General features: G+C 38.4%; 2 non-coding genes across 2 annotated transcripts; both read right to left on the bottom strand.

The window, feature by feature from the left end:
- Positions 1-6794: 6794 nt before the first annotated feature.
- Positions 6795-6876, bottom strand: TRNAS-UGA (transfer RNA serine (anticodon UGA)). Its single transcript has one exon. It is a non-coding gene; the product is annotated as a tRNA-Ser (tRNA).
- A 233-nt stretch (positions 6877-7109) lies between these two features.
- On the bottom strand, positions 7110-7191 carry TRNAS-AGA (transfer RNA serine (anticodon AGA)). The gene has a single exon. It is a non-coding gene; the product is annotated as a tRNA-Ser (tRNA).
- Positions 7192-10000: the final 2809 nt, after the last annotated feature.

Below are 10000 nucleotides of genomic sequence, written 5' to 3'. Positions count from 1 at the left end.
GCATGGGCAACCGGTTAGCATTCTGACAGACAAACTTAATGTAGATTAATATATAAGAAATTTATATAATATAATAATATAAGATAAGATATAATATAATATAAGAAATTTGAAAAAGAAAGCCCCATCCAACCACCAATAGAATTCGTTCTAATCAAGTTTTTTAATTGATTGACAGGCAATTCAGCCAATGTAAGCTTTTTTACTACAGGTGATCAGTATAAGAAATTTGAAAGAGACTCTGACCTTATGATTGGATAATCACACTTCCTGTGACCCCAAAGGGAGGATCCGAATTAACTTTAGAACACTTATAAAGTGGAAGATTCCTGAGGCTACTTCACAGCTACTGAGGAAGCTCATACAAGAGTGAAACGCGTTTAGCTGGAGTTTTGGACTTTTATACTTGGACTTTCTACCTTTTAGCTTATATGCTTTTGAGAAGTCTTAATATTGTTTTTATTATTTTTTATTTTTTATCTCTACAATAAATCGATATTTTTTTATATCAGTCCATATAGTCCTTTCTAGCCTCCAGGAACACTATGTGGGGAATGCTATCCCAATAAATTAGCATATTGCCAACAAACCTCAGAGCCAGGAATTCAAGGCTCTGTCTAAGGTGAGCATAACAATTACTATCTCACTATTTTGTATACACTATCTGTACAATACCACCTATGAGGTTCTCTCTCTCTGCTTGTTCCATATCTCCGGGAGAACATCGTTTGGGATAAAGGGGTGTGTTGCTGCCTCAAGAGCAAAAAGGAGTCACTTACGGAGCCAATAGCTTATAGGCTCCAACCCACGTGAGTGGTTTCAACCAATTGCTACTATTATTCATTTTTTTATTTTTGTAAACCATCTGCACTATATTCTCTCTTTTTGTTGTTTTACTTTGTATGTACATTTGGACACATTGTATCACTATGTTGGAGGGGTGAGTATACCCCCTCATTATTTATATTAATATTCATTATAGCGCTCCACTTGCTGGTATATTGTTTATACCTTTTTTCTTATATTTTGCACTTTATTGTGGATTAAGGTATTCCACTTTTTGTGTTGAGCTGCTTTTATTCAGGCACTTTAGTATATCACTCACTATCTCAGTAAGGGATAGTTATTGTTTTCTCTGTGTGTTTCATACTGAATACCTTTGTGTGTACACTATTTTGCCTACCTGCACTATGTCACTTTTTGAACAAAGAAAAAAACACCACTGCAAAAACATAGATGAATTGTTTGGTGGGGAAGAGAATCTTTTCAACCAAATTGACCAAGTTGAGGAGAGATCCATCTCAGATTGCCAGAGAAATTTGGAGAGACTCTTAAGTAAGGAAATACGAATTAAATGGGAAATAGCTACCCTAGAAAAATACATCAGAGATAAAATAACTCCGAGAGGTCTGAGGCTCTCCAAGTTTCCCTCCTTTGATCAAGATGACAAAACATTTATGGATGAATGGGCAGTGATGTTAGATTCTTTTTCATTCACAATGATGAGAACTTTAATTAAGCGAAGAGAGTATAATTTGGAAAAACTTGATGCAGAAATTAATAAGGAACAACATTTTTTATTAAATCACACTAATTCTGAGAAATATAGGAAAATCACCGACAATCTACAACACACCCTAGAAAAAGTAGAAAAAGATACGATCCAAATTAAAAAGAAAAAATACACACGTGATAGGACTGATTACAATAAGAATGAAGCTTACACATATGGAAACAGAAAACAGCCCATATACAGACAAGGCGATAGAAATAAAGCACAACATTCAGTCAAACACTATCAAAATAACATCCGAAACAGGTACCATGAATCCAATTTCCAAAATGGGCCTAGAAATAGAACAGAACACAGGACAACCAATGACACTAATGAATGGAACCGTCCTAAGGTTTCAAGCACGAGAACAAGAGAACCACATGTGTCGAGGCCATATATCCAAGATATTATCAGAACCCCAATAAGAACAGAAAGAAGGGCAAGATCTGACGAGTTTTTAAAAGCCCAAAGTAAAATCCGAAAAAATACAAGAAGGTTGTCACATATACCTATCTCCAATAGATTCGAGACCTTAGCCAGAACCCCTCAGGAAGGGGATTTTTGGAACCTGAGGAACAGAGTCAAACACAAACCCCAATACCAACAGAGATCACCACAGAAGAGACGGAGAAGTATAGAGGAAGGAGAGTTAGAGGAGGAGCGAACCTTCAGAGGAGAAAAAAGAGACAGACGAAACCAGGAAATATGAAAGATAGAGAAAAACAAGCAGGGATTTTCAACCTAACGCCATATGTCTTGAATTCTCCTCAAATCAAATTGTTACAGAAGGGTTTGAAATTCGCACCAACTAAAAAGCTAAATAAATTCGAGACATATGTTGATTTAAATAAATTTAAGAGGACATTATGTCTAAAGAAATTTTTCCACAAGAACCCCATTTTAACTAATTCCGAAGACCCACAACATGATGTCTATAAACATACTAACTTGAAAGAAAAATCAAAGTTCTATCCCAAAAACTTAATATCAGGTGAAATGGTAACATTTGAAAAATTAGTGATGAGAGATATAAATAAAATTAAAGAACCCAATAAACATCAACAGAACCTCACCAGGAAAGAGTGTATGGCCCTGAAGAAATTCCAGAAAGATAATTCAATAATTATAAAACCAGCCGATAAGGGGGGAGGTGTAGTTTTAATGACATTAGATGACTATAATAAGGAATCATACAAATTACTGGAGGACACCAATACCTATATAAAACTAGGAGCAGACCCCACAAAGAATCTCAAGGACAAATTCCATAATTACCTAAATGAAGGACTTACAAATGGGATCTTGAACCAAAAAGAGTTTAATTACTTAAAAATTGATTTCCCAAGAATTCCAGTACTATACCACCTTCCCAAAATCCACAAGAATCCGACTCAACCCCCAGGGAGGCCTATAGTCTCAGGCATTGGTTCTGTGTCCTGTAGATTATCGGAGTATATAGACCAATGCTTGCAACCAATTGTTCAAGGAATACCCAGCTATCTGAAGGATACTGGGGATATATTAAGACACATAGAAGAATTGGTGTGGAACGAAAACTATTTTCTGACCACTGCTGATGTGAGCTCCCTTTACACCAATATTGCACATGATAGGGGCTGTATGGCCACCAGGTTCTTTTTAGAGCAATCAGGTAATTTCCCCCCTGACCATATAGATTTTATTATGCAAGGGATTCTTTTAATTTTAACCAGCAATTACTTCTGGTACGATGGACATTTTTATTTACAGGCCTGTGGAACGGCGATGGGAACGAGGTTCGCGCCCAGCTATGCCAATCTTTTTATGGCATATTGGGAGCTCCAGTTTATCCATCATGGGGCAGGCTGGGCGACGGGCCTCGTTACCTATCGCCGTTACATAGATGACCTGTTTTTTATCTGGGAAGGCACAGAAGAATCACTAACCAACTTCCTTAATACATTGAACAATAATGATTGGGGCATAGCCCTCACTACGGATTTTAACAAAACGAGAGTGAACTTTTTAGATCTTGACATTTTTATTGAAGATAATAAAATCAAAACTAGCACTCATTTTAAAAAAGTAGATGTAAATAGTTTTATTCACACCACGAGCTGTCATTTTACACCTTGGCTTATGGGAATCCCCAAATCCCAATTTATCCGTATAAAAAGAAACTGCACTGAGGAGACTAAATTTATTGAACAGTCGCATAAATTAGAAGGTAAAATGTTGGAAAAAGGATATAAACAAGATGATCTAACCAAAGATCTTAATCAAGTAATGGCAATTAAGAGAGAAACCCTATTAACAGGTAAAGGGATTAATGAGAATAAAGAAAGATTTAATGATAATGACAACATACCTATTTTCTGTAATTACAGTCATGGTAACCGTCATTTAAAAAAAATTATTAATAGACACTGGTCAATCCTAAAGGAAGACCCAGTCCTGTCCACCATTCTACCAGACAAACCCAAGGTGATCTTTAGAGGGGCACCTAACATGAAAAAATTACTAGTAAGGAACCACATTAGAAAACCATGCAGCATAAAGCCAATTGATACTAGGAAAGGTTTCTTTGGTTGTGGAATATGTTTGGCGTGCGGGAACACTGGAAGCAAAAAAAGACATGTAGGGAAATTCAAAAGTACTAAAGAAAATGAAGAGTTCAACATAAACAATCTCATCACTTGCCATTCAACCAATGTAGTGTACCTATTGGAATGTCCATGCGGCCTCAAGTATGTGGGCCGCACAAAACGTAATTTACATATTAGGATAGAAGAGCATATAAGGAACATTAAGAAGGGATATGAAGGACACAGTGTATCCAATCATTTCAAGATTACACACAACAGCAATCCTCAGGGGCTCATATTTATGGGCATACACAAAACTTTAGGGAATTGGAGAGGCAGTGATTTTAACAAAATTTTAGCTCAAAATGAAATGAGGTGGATTTTTAGCCTTGAGACTTTACAACCCAAAGGTCTAAATATAGATTTTGAACTCTGTCATTTCCTTTAATTATGTTTAACATATATTTAACACTATCATATTATATCTGCACCAACTGCAAATTTATACCATTTGGTTTTATGTCCTTTTAAAAAATGAAGTCTTGAATTCCAATGGGAGGAGTTTGTTTTGATTGCACTCTCTCATTCAGTAAGTTTTTAATCGACCCCCATTTTGGTAATCCCTTTTATTTTATGTTATATTTGAGGGATACCTCTCTGTTATTGTACCCATCTATTTATTTTACTTTGTTAATATTCATTCCGTTTTTTTTTTTTTTTTTTTTTATTAACAATGACATTTGGGAAGATGTTGGAGGGCGGAAGTGATGTCACTTCCGCCAACCACTGCCCATAATGGTTTTTTTATTTTTATTATTAACAATGACATTTGGGAAGATGTTGGAGGGCGGAAGTGATGTCACTTCCGCCAACCACTGCCCATAATGGGTGCTATGCATGACAGCCCCATCCAACCACCAATAGAATTTGTTCTAATCAAGTTTTTTAATTGATTGACAGGCAATTCAGCCAATGCAAGCTTTTTTACCACAGGTGATCAATATAAGAAATTTTAAAAAGAAAGCCCCATCCAACCACCAATAGAATTCGTTCTAATCAAGTTTTTTAATTGATTGACAGGCAATTCAGCCAATGTAAGCTTTTTTACTACAGGTGATCAGTATAAGAAATTTGAAAGAGACTCTGACCTTATGATTGGATAATCACACTTCCTGTGACCCCAAAGGGAGGATCCGAATTAACTTTAGAACACTTATAAAGTGGAAGATTCCTGAGGCTACTTCACAGCTACTGAGGAAGCTCATACAAGAGTGAAACGCGTTTAGCTGGAGTTTTGGACTTTTTGGACTTTCTACCTTTTAGCTTATATGCTTTTGAGAAGTCTTAATATTGTTTTTATTATTTTTTATTTTTTATCTCTACAATAAATCGATATTTTTTTATATCAGTCCATATAGTCCTTTCTAGCTTCCAGGAACACTATGTGGGGAATGCTATCCCAATAAATTAGCATATTGCCAACAAACCTCAGAGCCAGGAATTCAAGGCTCTGTCTAAGGTGAGCATAACAATTACTATCTCACTATTTTGTATACACTATCTGTACAATACCACCTATGAGGTTCTCTCTCTCTGCTTGTTCCATATCTCCGGGAGAACATCGTTTGGGATAAAGGGGTGTGTTGCTGCCTCAAGAGCAAAAAGGAGTCACTTACGGAGCCAATAGCTTATAGGCTCCAACCCACGTGAGTGGTTTCAAACAATTGCTACTATTATTCATTTTTTATTTTTGTAAACCATCTGCACTATATTCTCTCTTTTTGTTGTTTTACTTTGTATGTACATTTGGACACATTGTATCACTATGTTGGAGGGGTGAGTATACCCCCTCATTATTTATATTAATATTCATTATAGCGCTCCACTTGCTGGTATATTGTTTATACCTTTTTTCTTATATTTTAAACTTAATGTAGAGCCTTCATTCCCCACAGGAATGCCATCGAAACCAGACACATTGTGACCGAAAGCAAACCAAGCATATAGTCAGTTTTTTCATGAAGGTTTTTCTTGTGCTTAAACCATGACCCTAGCCACTTTCCTGAAATGATAAAAAAGTTATGTGTACTTTGTTTTCTTTTTCTTTTTCCCATCAGGCTTTCTGCTCCAAAGGTCTGCTCCGTCGATCCAACTGAGATTTCTGATCTTTCGTATCGAGAAGGTTGCACTATGCCTTGTTACCTTTTTTATGTTGCTAGGAAATTCCTAAATAGCTTTACATGCCTGAGCAGCCCCTTGAGTGCTGCAGTTAAGTCTTGATAGTTCCTGATAGTCGTGTGGTTTTTAAATCTATTTGATCACATCATGCTAAAAGTGCTTAGACGGTTGGAAGAAGTCCAATGGCAAACAAGTGATCGTCGTGCTTTTCCAACTCTTTGGAGTCCTCCAAGTTGCTAATGGCATTAGGAAATCTCTCTGGAGACATACAAAGGGAAAGCTGGCACCAGGAGAGACAAGTATGTTTTAGCATTGTAAATGCTGCTTGGGCTCTCTTTTCTTTGGTGAAAATAAAAGTTGCGTCAAACAGTCATTTAAGCCTCAGAATAAAGTAATTGCTGTGAACAAACATGGAGCACGACTGAGACATAACTGAGACAGTGGGGTGTGGAAAAGCAAACTGATCAACAGACTAGCACCCACGTGAACAAGCCAAACATAGTTGGCAGGATTCGAACCTGCGCGGGGAAACCCCAATGGATTTCAAGTCCATCGCCTTAACCACTCGGCCACAACTACACAGGAATGGTTCGAGGGAAACCATTCGAAGAACGGTAGGGTTTGAGGCCCTTCTGATTCCATCTCTTTAGTTTGCGTTAGTGCTTAGGACGGCACGAAACATTCTTCAGCGAGAGAAAAAGAATGGCTGGCAATACAGCGAGGGATAAGTACTCAAACGCACTTTAATACATGCAGACTTTGCATTTCATTGGGTTTTAAAGAATATTCAAGGATGAGGGAAAACAAACCTCCGTAGTCGGCAGGATTCAAACCTGCGCGGGGAGACCCCAATGGATTTCTAGTCCATCGCCTTAACCACTCGGCCACGACTACACGGCGTTTGTGCCCATCTTTTTCTGTGCTCGCAGATCTCCTCATCCTGTTTGTATATTTTGAAGTTTCTTTTCTTCTTCTCCAATGTGCCTACGTTTGCCTACTTTTGCTAACTAAAATAAACAGCACTTTATCTCATGGGCCTTCTTTTGGAAGACTCTCTACAGCCTACTCAGAATGTTGACCAGCTTCCTCCTTTTTACTCACACCTCACTATGTATTCTTGGACATTGGCTGACTACTGCCAGATCTCATCTATTAATCAGCTTATACAGACACTGCAGCAAATTCATATGCTACCAGCACAATCCAGACCAGATACAAATAATCCCTGCATTCACTCAAAGGTAACTTATTCATACTAAATCCCGTGCATGCTGCCAGATGGATTTACTACAGAACTGTAGCAGAGACGATTCCTGGAAGAGGAAAGAAAGTAAAGGCTGGGCGAAGCCTTCTAGAGTAGAGTCCAGAAGAGAAAAAAAAAAGTGCATTACTTTGAAAACTTGTTTTCTGGGCTATTTGAAATCAATAACGTGTCAATGTTTAGGAAAAAATAGATAACTAAAGACAGAAGGAATCCAACTATTAAACTGAGTCGAGATAGAAATATAGCCAAAAGGCAGCTTCCGTTCTTTCCCAAAATCTCTCTAGGCGCTGTTTTTTTAAATGTGCATCGTTTCAAAGTTACCGCTAAGGGAGAGTTGGAACCTCTTTCTTTTTTTGCATGGCTCTTCTTTCTATCTACAGGCTCACTAAGGCAAATTCAAAATGTTAAATAGCTTTCTGTGGTTAAGCCCTGGTCACACAACTCACTGTGTGTGACTTTACTCTTGGCTGGCTCAGGGCAGACCTCTATTATCAAACAACTTACACAGCATGGGCAACCGGTTAGCATTCTGACAGACAAACTTAATGTAGAGCCTTCATTCCCCACAGGAATGCCATCGAAACCAGACACATTGTGACCGAAAGCAAACCAAGCATATAGTCAGTTTTTTCATGAAGGTTTTTCTTGTGCTTAAACCATGACCCTAGCCACTTTCCTGAAATGATAAAAAAGTTATGTGTACTTTGTTTTCTTTTTCTTTTTCCCATCAGGCTTTCTGCTCCAAAGGTCTGCTCCGTCGATCCAACTGAGATTTCTGATCTTTCGTATCGAGAAGGTTGCACTATGCCTTGTTACCTTTTTTATGTTGCTAGGAAATTCCTAAATAGCTTTACATGGCTGAGCAGCCCCTTGAGTGCTGCAGTTAAGTCTTGATAGTTCCTGATAGTCGTGTGGTTTTTAAATCTATTTGATCACATCATGCTAAAAGTGCTTAGACGGTTGGAAGAAGTCCAATGGCAAACAAGTGATCGTCGTGCTTTTCCAACTCTTTGGAGTCCTCCAAGTTGCTAATGTCATTAGGAAATCTCTCTGGAGGCAGACAAAGGGAAAGCTGGCGCCAGGAGAGACAAGTAGGTTTTAGCATTGTAAATGCTGCTTGGGCTCTCTTTTCTATTGGTGAAAATAAAAGTTGCGTCAAACAGTCATTTAAGCCTCAGAATAAAGTAATTGCTGTGAACAAACATGGAGCACGACTGAGACATAGCAAGCATATCGATCGCTTTTCATCATGTTAAAACATTTTTGACAGTGGGGTGTGGAAAAGCAAACTGATCAACAGACTAGCACCCACGTGAACAAGCCAAACGTAGTTGGCAGGATCGAACCTGCGCGGGGAAACCCCAATGGATTTCAAGTCCATCGCCTTAACCCCGCGGCCACAACTACACAGGAATGCTTTGAGGGAAACCATTCGAAGAACGGTAGGGTTTGAGGCCCTTCTGATTCCATCTCTTTAGTTTGCGTTAGTGCTTAGGACGGCACAAAACATTCTTCAGCGAGAGAAAAAGAACGGCTGGCAATACAGCGAGGGATAAGTACTCAAACGCACTTTAATACATGCAGACTTTGCATTTCATTGGGTTTTAAAGAATATTCAAGGATGACAGAAAACAAACCTCCGTAGTCGGCTGGATTCGAACCTGCGCGGGGAGACCCCGATGGATTTCTAGCCCATCACCTTAACCACTCGGCCACGACTACACGGCGTTTGTGCTCCTCTTTTTCTGTGCTCGCAGATCTTCTCATCCTGTTTGTATATTTTGAAGTTTCTTTTCTTCCTCTCCAATGTGCCTACGTTTGCCTACTTTTGCTAACTAAAATAAACAGCACTTTATCTCATGGGCCTTCTTTTGGAAGACTCTCTACAGCCTACTCAGAATGTTGACCAGCTTCCTCCTTTTTACTCACACCTCACTATGTATTCTTGGACATTGGCTGACTACTGCCAGATCTCATCTATTAATCAGCTTATACAGACACTGCAGCAAATTCATATGCTACCAGCACAATCCAGACCAGATACAAATAATCCCTGCATTCACTCAAAGGTAACTTATTCATACTAAATCCCGTGCATGCTGCCAGATGGATTTACTACAGAACTGTAGCAGAGACGATTCCTGGAAGAGGAAAGAAAGTAAAGGCTGGGCGAAGCCTTCTAGAGTAGAGTCCAGAAGAGAAAAAAAAAGTGCATTACTTTGAAAACTTGTTTTCTGGCCTATTTGAAATCAATAACGTGTCAATGTTTAGGAAAAAATAGATAACTAAAGACAGAAGGAATCCAACTATTAAACTGAGTCGAGATAGAAATATAGCCAAAAGGCAGCTTCTGTTCTTTCCCAAAATCTCTCTAGGCGCTGTTTTTTTAAATGTGCATCGTTTCAAAGTTACCGCTAAGGGAGAGTTGGAACCTCTTTC

This window comes from Pelobates fuscus, chromosome 12, assembly GCF_036172605.1.
Source record: "Pelobates fuscus isolate aPelFus1 chromosome 12, aPelFus1.pri, whole genome shotgun sequence".
NCBI classification, from domain to species: Eukaryota; Metazoa; Chordata; class Amphibia; order Anura; family Pelobatidae; genus Pelobates; species Pelobates fuscus.
This window is presented reverse-complemented; position numbering and strand designations above follow the sequence as displayed.